The sequence below is a fragment of the Corvus moneduloides genome, chromosome 5 (assembly GCF_009650955.1).
Source record: "Corvus moneduloides isolate bCorMon1 chromosome 5, bCorMon1.pri, whole genome shotgun sequence".
In the NCBI taxonomy this organism is placed as follows: Eukaryota; Metazoa; Chordata; class Aves; order Passeriformes; family Corvidae; genus Corvus; species Corvus moneduloides.
The window spans coordinates 61694595-61704525 of NC_045480.1; the positions used below are offsets into that span (position 1 = coordinate 61694595).

The 9931-nt window shown below is 49.0% G+C and overlaps 1 long non-coding RNA gene across 1 annotated transcript; it reads right to left on the reverse strand.

The window, feature by feature from the left end:
• Positions 1-3710: 3710 nt before the first annotated feature.
• On the reverse strand, positions 3711-5842 carry LOC116444579. The gene is made up of 3 exons (XR_004240390.1): positions 4835-5842; positions 4564-4647; positions 3711-3923 (listed from the first exon to the last, which is right to left on the reverse strand). It is a non-coding gene; the product is annotated as an uncharacterized LOC116444579 (long non-coding RNA).
• Positions 5843-9931: the final 4089 nt, after the last annotated feature.

A 9931-nucleotide genomic window follows, 5' to 3' on the forward strand; every position in this document is an offset into this window, starting at 1 on the left:
CTTATTTATTTACGTTCACAGGGGATTGTGGTCCATTTGGTGATACTTTTCCAGCTTCGAGTACTTTTTAATACTCCCCAACAAAATCTCGTTCCTAATACAGCTGTGCTGGCAGCAAAACTCTTTGGATTCGACATCCTGCTAAAATACTTTGCTAAGAACAGAAAGTTTTAGAAGGCAAAGCATATGATACTTGCATATTTTAAAATACAAACCAAATACACGCGTGCACTCCCATCAGAAAGACTGCAGACTTCCCTGAACACCGGCTGGGAAAACGATTCCACTAGAAACGCCTGCCTGCAGAGAGGGATGCAGCCCTGCGGAAAACCGAGTCCGCTCTGGCAGATGACCACACACCGTGTGTTTATCAACCAGCGGCCCCGGGAGGCTGCACGGGAGAAGCAGCAGGAGGCAGCAATGATCCCAGCCGGGAGAGATCCCTCCCTGTCTCCAGGACCTTTCAGAGGCGGTGGGATTTGGGGGCAGTTACTGCAGTGTTGATAACCCTTGTAGGGTTAACATACTGTGCCTATAGAGCAGACTGAACATGTGAGAAACAATTTATTCATCAAAACCAAGGAAACTGTTGCCTGTGACCTGGTAAGGCTCTTTTAGAGAGGTGGGAAGGCAATTAAATAAAAGCAGGACTGGCAGCAGATTCTGAAGGCAGCACTTGGGTGAGCAGCCTCTTTCTCACTGCATTCAAGGGTGAGCAATAGCGATGCAGGCAGCCCAGCAGTTCTAAGGCTGTCGAGGCACCAGATTTTCTGAGATCATTTTGCTGCCATGAATCAAATCGGAGTGCCTTCCTATGTCCCGGCTGCAGGGCCTCAGTTCTGTGTCCTTACCTCCACTTGCAACAACATTTAAATGGTGGAGTGTTTTCCTCTCTTCTAGGAGTTGGAAACAAGCTGCATGAAACACACACCAAGAAGCAAAAAAAAAAATCTACAAACAGCAGTCACTGAGGAATAAAATCAAACCCCACCAACCCGGGGAAACTCCTGAGTAAATAAAGGTTTGTTAAAGATAAAACCAAGTACCCAGAATGCAACACTGGCACAGTTTCCCAACTCCAGCCCGACCTAGTTGCCCTGAACTAGGATGAGAACCAGAAGCAGCTGTGTGCACCTTGTTTGCTGTGTCTCTGCTGTGCCTGCTGGGACAGCTGCAGGATGCTCGGCATGATCCCGTGTGATGGGACCGTGGCTCCCACATCAAATGACACCGAGATTCATTTTACAAACAAGTTGTCAACAGGCAATAAAAATTCAGCCAATTAGCCCATTCAAGCTTAATTAGAACAAATGCCTGGGAAATTCTTAACTCCAAATTGCTCCCACCCTTAAATGGGGGTTTCTGTCCTCATTTAGGCTGAAACTGGTTATGGAACTATTTTCAGCATCACTGCAATGCAGAGTTTTGCAAACCCAAGTACTCCGTTCCACATGCTCCGCTTACATTTTTTTGCTGGCTGATTTTACCACATCTGCATTTGTTTTCTAAAGCTTTGCACATTTTCTCTACTGGAACTGCTAGCAAATAAAGCACAGCCAACCAGGAGATAAAACTTGTAATTCCTCCTTGGCTCAGTCAGCGAGGTCGGTGTTGCTGCCACTTTGTGGCACTTGAGTGCAGCTATACTCTAAGCAGGCAGCTCTGGCTGTTCTGGGAGAGGCAGCAGAGCCAACAAGAAACATCTGCTTGATAGGCAAGACTTAACAGAGGCCATGAATTGCTTGTACATTATCTTTGCCTGCATGCATTTTACAAGAGAAAAAAAATAGGACAGTGCAAATCAGCACACCTAACTCAGGTGCTGGGAGAAAGTAATTGCAAATCCATGCAAATCCTTCTTCTGTGCAGCATCCCAAGGCTACTGGCTGATGCTCTGTAAAGCCCATGGCCACAGGGACAGCCAGCACAGCCCTGCTGAAGTCATAGCAGGGCACTGCTATCTCCAGCCCCTTGGCATCAGGGTAAAAGTCACCGCTCTGCATGTCTGTGGTGCTGATTCACACCCACTGGTCACTTGTTTTGAGCAGAAGGTCGGTTACTGCCCTTAATGAAAGTTTTCCTCACTGTAGAAGGTCAAAGCTGGCAGACAAAATGAACAGGTAAAACAGAAAGACTAATTCTGTCATCTTTTTCATGTCCTAGAATAGGCCCAAGTGAAAACAGTGAGCATCTTTTCTAACCAGGCCCCTGACCTGGCTCAAGGTTGAAATACAATGGATTTTTATTTAATTTCCTGTTATTTCATAGAATCACAGAATGGCTTGGGTTGGGAGGGACCTTAGAGATGGTTTCGTTCCAACCCTCTTGCTATGTGCAGGGACAGCTCCAGGGAGGAGGAGTAAAAAAAGCTTGATAGGTAATGTAGGGAGGGGGAACATGGACCTTCCTTCAACTCATTAGGGCAGCTTATCCCTGAAATGCACTAAGGCTTTTAATAAAGTCAACGTAAAAGGCCAGGCGCTTGAAGGTGCAGGGAGACCCAGCCATGATCCTGGTGGTCCTGCACTGCCAGGAGGCAGAATGGCTCCAGGCTTCCATGTGGCAGGAGCCCTTTCTACAGAAACTCATTTTGGAAATGCAGGCATTCTGCTGGTATTTATGTTCAATTTCTTGAGCCTCAAACCCACAAACAGGAATTTTACAAAGGGGGAACTGCTAAACTTGTGCAGACCTGCTCCTACATCACAAAATGATGTGCAAAAGGGAGATAATTCTTTCTTGTAAGCACAGTTATGTTGGGATCCCATCCTTCTCTCCACATTCCCACAGGTCTGTCAGAGAGAGGGGAAGGAATGTGACAGAGCGCAGCAGAGGGCTAAGACAGGTACACCATTGGATGAGAGGATGGCAGGATGCTGCTGTCACACAACAGGAAATCTTTGGGTAGAGAAGGGTGTCAGCTTCCTGACACACCAGTGCTGTGGATGCTGCCTCCCCTGTTACTGTGGCAAGGGAAAAGTGCTTGCAAACAGCTCATTATTCCCTTTTGGGTTCCCTTGACAGGTTTCTAAGTCACTGGGCCCATCCCAGAGTGTGGCTCAGAGGGAGCCTGAGTCCTCTCCCACAGGAAGGACGCCCGACTTTGATACCAAATTCTGCTCTTGGATGCTCGCTGAGACCACCAGTGCTTGCAGGCAAATATCCAAATGCAAAATATGCCTCATGTTCCACAGTCAGCCACTTAATCCCTCTTTAATCAGAAGAGATTCCTCTCCCTGGAAGCTCTCAGACTCACAACAATACCCTAGCGATCCCAGGGACCCAGAGCAGCTGTCCACCCCCACCCACCCAAATGCCAAAAAGCCTGGGAAGGAATCCTCCCTGTGAGTCCCATCCCTGCACCACAGGAGACAGGCAGAGCTGTTTCCAAGCACACCTTGGGTGTCATTTTGCCACCCAAACTTGGGTCTGACAAGGCTGAAACTGAGCAAGACCCTCAGCGACATAGCTCAAGTGCAGATGTCCTTGTCAGCAATAGGTGTGAATATTGTCCTGTCGGTAACTCATAATGGACATGTTTATAGACCATCATCCCATGGGGCCATGCAGAGAATTCATTGCATGTGGTCTTTTTAAAGGCGGGTACCACCCTCCATCTCTTCTTTTGCAAGGCAGAAAAGCATTACCCTCAAAAACCACAAAGTTTCCCAAAGGTAACCAAAATAACTTGCAACTGTATTTCAAACAAAAATAATATGCAGATCTTTGCATTGAACAATAAAAACAAAACAGAACTGTTTGTAAGGCTTCAAAAGAACAGAGAACTTGGAACTATTTACATCCTGGAGACCTAGTCAAGGCACACTGGATTCCAGTCTGAGTCACTGTAAATTCGGTCTCATTCAGTGCACGAGGTCAGTCCGGCTCTTGGTCACGTCACCTGGCTTTGTCCAGCAGAAAGTCTGGAACAAAGGGAGGGAAGAGAAAACATTTGGTTGGACTCATCCAACAGGCACACTGGCAGAGTCCAGTCAATGACTGCAGTCACTTGGCTCCAAGAGGACCTGCAAAGCCTTTTGGCTTTCAGCAGGTGCCGCTTTAGGGAGAGGGTTTTTACAGCCTCCCAGCCCTTCAGCCAGGCACATCGTGCTCATTTTCTTTTGCAAGTTTGCCAGCAGATCAAGGCAATGCATCCCTTTGCCCAGAGGGGCTCACAGAGCTTTGTGTTTTATGGAAAATAACACTGCAAAGGCCCTGTGGGATGGCAGGTTACAGCTTCTGAGTATTCCCCACTGCTTGCACCACAGGACAACACAACATTTGTAATGACTAAGATGTACAATAAAAAACGTGGCAGCAACTCTAGGAATTTCTGTTGGCCAATACTGGTCACAGGCCCACCAAGGAGTCAAAAATTCAAGTGCTGCCCAGCTGTAGCCAAGCTACTTAGCAGGTGCTGCTTTCACAGGGCAGCTCTCCCCCATCTCTCTCCTTTCTCCTAAAGGAGGTGCTCAGGAGGAAGCAGAAGCCGGGGTGGCTGCAGGGCCAGCCCTACCTGGTGGCTGCAGAAACTCCAGGCAGGGCTGTAAAACAAACACTTACTGTTCAGACTTGAGGTCTTCTTGTCTTGTCTTCATTGGGCAGTGAAGTCACTGGGAAAGGATTCCTGTCATCCCCTGCAGATCCCTGAAAAACCACAGAAAGCAAGCTGGTCAGAGAGAGATGCCTAAAGCCATTCCAAAGCCTGGCTTTCCTAAGTTTCCAGAGAAAATGTTCATTGGTCCCAGGCACAGTCTCTTCTCCAGGCTCTCCCCCTCTCGCCTTCTTCCCCAGCAATCCCTCCGGCAATGGAAATGAAACCTTGGCTTCTCACCTGGCAGCTCACAATGCTTTGCACCAATACACTTTTCCCAAGCACAGAGAAATCCAGCAGCAGGTTTCCTCACTCAGTGGCTGAGAGAGCAGTGAGGGCTACAAGCAGGAGAATTGTCAGGAAAAAGCAAGCAGTGAGAAGGCAGCTACTACAGTGTGCACAGACTGGCCTAACACACACACCCCAACGCCCTAGAGCCCGCACCCCGAGCCATCAGCAAACAGCCAAGTAATCCAATTTTATTACCAGGGAATATTTTATAACCTTGCAAAGCTGCAAGGGTCATGAGCAAGTTTGTAAAAAAGCTATAAAACCTTAGGCCCAGGTTGCAGCCAAACCCACAGCTTTGTTGTTTCTTCATTTTAAGCAAACCACCCTTTCTTATTATAAACACACTCCTTCTCCCACCAGGTTTGTATCTGCAGTTGCCCACAACCAGAAATGGTCACTTAGGTGAGAGGGCGTTTCAGAAGAGAACCACACAGCATGCGTGGGTTGCAGGAAACCTCCCACCAGCTCTCCTGGATACCAGTGTTGATGCCCTGGGATAGTTCCTCGGGATCTTTCTCTACTTTCCTGAGCGTGGCAAACAAAGGATCCTGGTTCCTGGCAGGGTTATCCATAGCAGGCAGGTCCAGGTCATCACTCTCGGTTCTGGGGCTCTTTTGGGCCGTTGTGGTCAAGTTTGGTGCCCGTTGTGCAGCAGTCGTGGCCGGCAGTGGTGGCAGCACCACAGTTTTCCTCTCGGTTTGGAATGAAGCTTCTGATGCTCAGGACAAGAGAAGCAAATTCATGAATATGATGCGCACACACCGTAGGGATTTCTGAAAAACCTGGCTACATCCTGAACTGGCTAGTTCTTGCCAGTGCCTCAAGTAGACAACACTTCCAAAGCTGAGAGGCTTCAAGCGAGAGAGACTTTTAATTGGCAGAGACTTTCACATTCACTAACAGAGTGGCCTGGCAGATTTCTGGTCATCTGAAATCAGGATGGCCAGGGAACTCTGGCAGCAAGAAGCAGCACCAAAGAGCTCTCAGCCTTGTTTCACCACTGCTCACTGACACCATTTTTAGTCAGCTTCTCAAAGTTTCCAAGAACACACCAACAGCGAATCCCAGCCCATGGGCTGCAGCATCAGAAGAGGCAATGAAGTTAAACCCAGTGGGAAGGCTCAGGTGTGAGGCTGCACCTCTTGCAGCACTGCTGTGCGTGGGACAGTCCTCTCCCCTCTTTCAGCACCCACTTTTCCAGTGGTTTGGTCCCTACTCACTGCCCACATGCTCTCCAGCTGCTCTGCCTTGGCACAGCTGATGCTGCACGGAGCACTGTTTGACACGGAGCACAGCACCACCCCCCACCTGATCCAGAGCCCTCTCTCCCCAAAAACACCTCCTACCCTTCCCACCCCAGAAGCCAGCACATGACTAAGGCAGCTGCTCATTTTCCCTGAAAAAAGGCAGGAAGGAACTCCAGAATTAAAGCTCTCCCATTCCTACCGCAATGGGCACATCCCTTCCCCCAGCCAAACATCAGCCCCAACGCCTCTGTGCTTTAAGAGGATGTCAGAAGGGAAAGACTCCCTGCCCTTACCCACCCACACCTACAGAGCTGCTTTCTGCACCAGGTGCTTCCAGCCTGGAAAGGCCAGTCTGCAGCATCTGGAGTTGCAGAAGGCACACGATGTTCCAAGCAAACTCTCGAGTGCCAGGACAGGAGATACGGTTCTGGGTCTCACCCTTCTGAACAAAAACTAAGATTTACGCTTCTTTCTGACATCCCACCACTGCATACTCACTTCAGTTTATTGGGGCCTTTGTTTGCTGTAGGCTGAAATTATTTTGTTGGGTGTTTTCATTCCTTTTTCTTCCTGGGAGTATCCCCCTTGTCTTCCCTCTAACAGGAAGAAAGGAAAAAGGAGAAAAAAAATCACTCATGTCTTGAAAGTTCACACAAAGTACAGACCAATACAGCTCAGTTTTACAGATTCTGGTTGAAAACAGAAAAAATAAGATACTGGAACTCACAAAGTGGAAACCCAAGCACAGTAGATAGAGCTTTCAGGCTCACTGACAAGTAAACCTAAAATGACATTTTACCTATTTTGCTTGGATACATTAATTGCTTTCCAGTGGCAGGAATGGAACTGCTAAACCTCTCAATGCAAACTGTAATCTAAAGTAAGGCCCTTCCATTGCTGAAAACAAACATTCCATTAGTCCTGCATGGGCTTTTTGTCCTCCTACTCAGTCTGAATGGTACAGAAATGTATTCAGATGCCTTGGGGCACAGTCAAGAACTGTAAGCAATTGTGTTTTGTGACACCCCCTATCAAAGGGAAGGAAAAACTCCAGTCACAGGAGAGTGAAATCCCTGAGATCCCCCAGATGTGCAGGGGGTTCTGATTGTACTGACAAGAATCTGAGAGGCGTGAAATTTAAACAGTCAGTGAAAATTGCTGCCATTGTCTTCCAGAAGCACAGGAACCATTAAGGCAGAGAGCCAATCACTGAAAGATTTTTACAGATTTTATAACATCGACTGTGCAGCATCAAGTGTGCAAATCATCAGCTCAGCTGAAGGAGAAACTTCAGAACCGTTTGCTACAAAACAAGAAAATGTAAAAGAAAGTGCCCTTATCTCATGGCATTACCCACAGTGTGCCTGGTGATTTCTGCCTCTCTCCCAGAGTGCAGAGAAACATGGAACCTTGGAGCAGCTTCTCGGCAGGGCTGCTCTCAATGAGTTCTCCTTCCAGGCTGCACTCCCGTCTGGGATACAGGCTCTGACTTGGGATTTCCTGCAGTCAGGGAGTCCACAGGCAGTGCCCATTCACCATGAGGCCTGCAGACAACTCTTGCTGCAGCTGACCCAGGCCCCTTTGGGAGTCAGCTTCCCAAAAAACACTTGGGAGCACGGACCTGCTCAGTTAAATGAAGGGCTCTCTTGGAAATCAAGGGAAAGCCACTGCAATGGTTGAGGGACTCTGCAAAGGGCTCTCTGGAAAGCCCCTGAGTGCACACAGCCACCTCTCAGGCATCACTGCTGGCATCACAGCAGCTCCAAGGAAACCCAAACAAGCTTTTTGCCCATTTATCCATGTGCCAAGTGCCTCAGTACCACACTGCTTGTAATGGGAGGCACAGGAAGGGGGCACTGCAACCCTACAAAGCTCTGCTTGGGCTGAAACCCAGAGAAACCCAGCAGTGCTGGCAGGGGGCTGGTCAGCCACAAGCTGCCACAGCCTGCTGCCAAAACCACCTCTGACAGAGGAGGGCTGGGGATTTCTTGTCGCAGGAAACCAGGATTCCAAGAAAAGCCCCAAAACACCAAAGCATGTTAGACAGCTTACAGGGCTTTCCATTTGCTCAGGAGGGGATTTGTGACCAATTGGAAACAGCTGTGGGAACACACCCCTTAAAAGATTGGTAACACCATTAGAGGAGAAGGATCATGGATGGCTCTACTGCCAACCTATGAAGTGGAAACTCCACATGCATTTTCCAAACACCACCTTGGTCATTGTCCAAACCCACCTCCCCCTGCCCCTCTCATCTTCTTCTTTCCAGGGGGCTCCTCAGGACTCTTGATGGCTTTCCTCTTCCAGTCCAGCTTCCTTGCAGGGGAGAACAACTTCTTCTCCCCAGGAGGCAAGGGCACTTTCTCCTTGTGCAAATCGCCAGGCCTGTGCCTGCTGGGGATGAGAGCGTCACATTCCTGGCCAGCTCCCAGGGGCCGGGGCTCCAAAAAGCCTTTGGCGTTGGCCTGCTGGGAGCCCTTGTCCTTTGGCTTCTCAGAGAGCTCGTGAGGTGCCGGCTTCAGGTCTTTCCTGTCCGTGGGTCTTTTCTGTCTTTCTGTCCTTTCGGTGGCTTACGGCTTCACTGTTTCTAGGACTCTGGGGTGGTCCTTGCAAGGCTGCTCTGTGACCTCCAAAGGACCAGGCTCACTCTCCACCTTCCGGACTCTCCTGGATTCATCAGGCACCAGGGGCTGGCTGGGCCTTTTGATACCCACAGTCTTCCTGGGCAAGGCCCCTTCGGTGTGCACAGGACGCTTCAGGAAGCTCTGTTTGCTCGTAACGTGACCTTCCAGAGGAGCCTTGGCCACTTGGCCACAGCTTTTGGGAGAAGTCTTGGCCACTTGGCCAAAACTCTTCTGAAACTCCTTGGCCACTTGCCCATCAGGTTGGGATTCCTAGGAGTAAAGGATAAACTGCAAAGTAGCTCAGCATGTAGCTTCACAATAAATACATCCACTGACACCTAAATGGTGTGTTGCTGGCACATTAGGGACATGTGCAGTTTTGAATAAATACTTTTAAAACATCCTAAGAGCTGCCAAACAGCTGAGCTGAACTTCTGCTCAGCAGAAAGATCTCTTGGAATTTATCAGCAGCCCTGGCAAAAATGGGCTGACTTACCTTTGCTGGCAATGGAAGATTGGAAGTCTCTTCTCTTGGAGGCGTCTGAAGAGGTGGCAGGAGAGGTGACAGTGAGTTGCTCATTTCCTGGAAAGAGAGGGAGAGAAGCAGCTCTCAGGAGTTTTGCTGATGGACACAGAGAACGTTTCACCCTGCAGAGAGTCAGAGGGATCCAGCTCCTCATGGATTTGTACAGGCTTCCCCCTAGAGATCTGTTATTGAAGAGCACCTACCTTCAATATTCCTTCAATGGACTGCACATAAATGTGCACGATGGGCTGAAACAAGAAAGAAGGAAGCAGTGTGAGTTTGTCTGGGTATTTTACTCATTGATAGGAAACAAGCATGCACTCAGCAAACATCTGATTACCAGCAGCTCTCTAAGTGTCATGCAAGTCCATTCAGGACATGAGCAGCAGGTGCAGAGCCTTTGGACAAGAGCCGCTCAGGAAAAGCAACCCCCAGCTTGAGGGAGGAGCAGCTCAGGCTGCCTGGGATGAGTTGTCACTCTGGCTCTAGAACTGCACTAGAGAGTGCTACATTCACAGACTGAGAGGAAGGCTGATCTTACAACTCCAGCTTTTACCTCTACTTCTCCTCAGCACACCCCAAAACACACTTTCAGTGAGGGCAACATCTGCTGAGTGAACAGGAGCTCAGCAATGTATTTCTTCCCCAC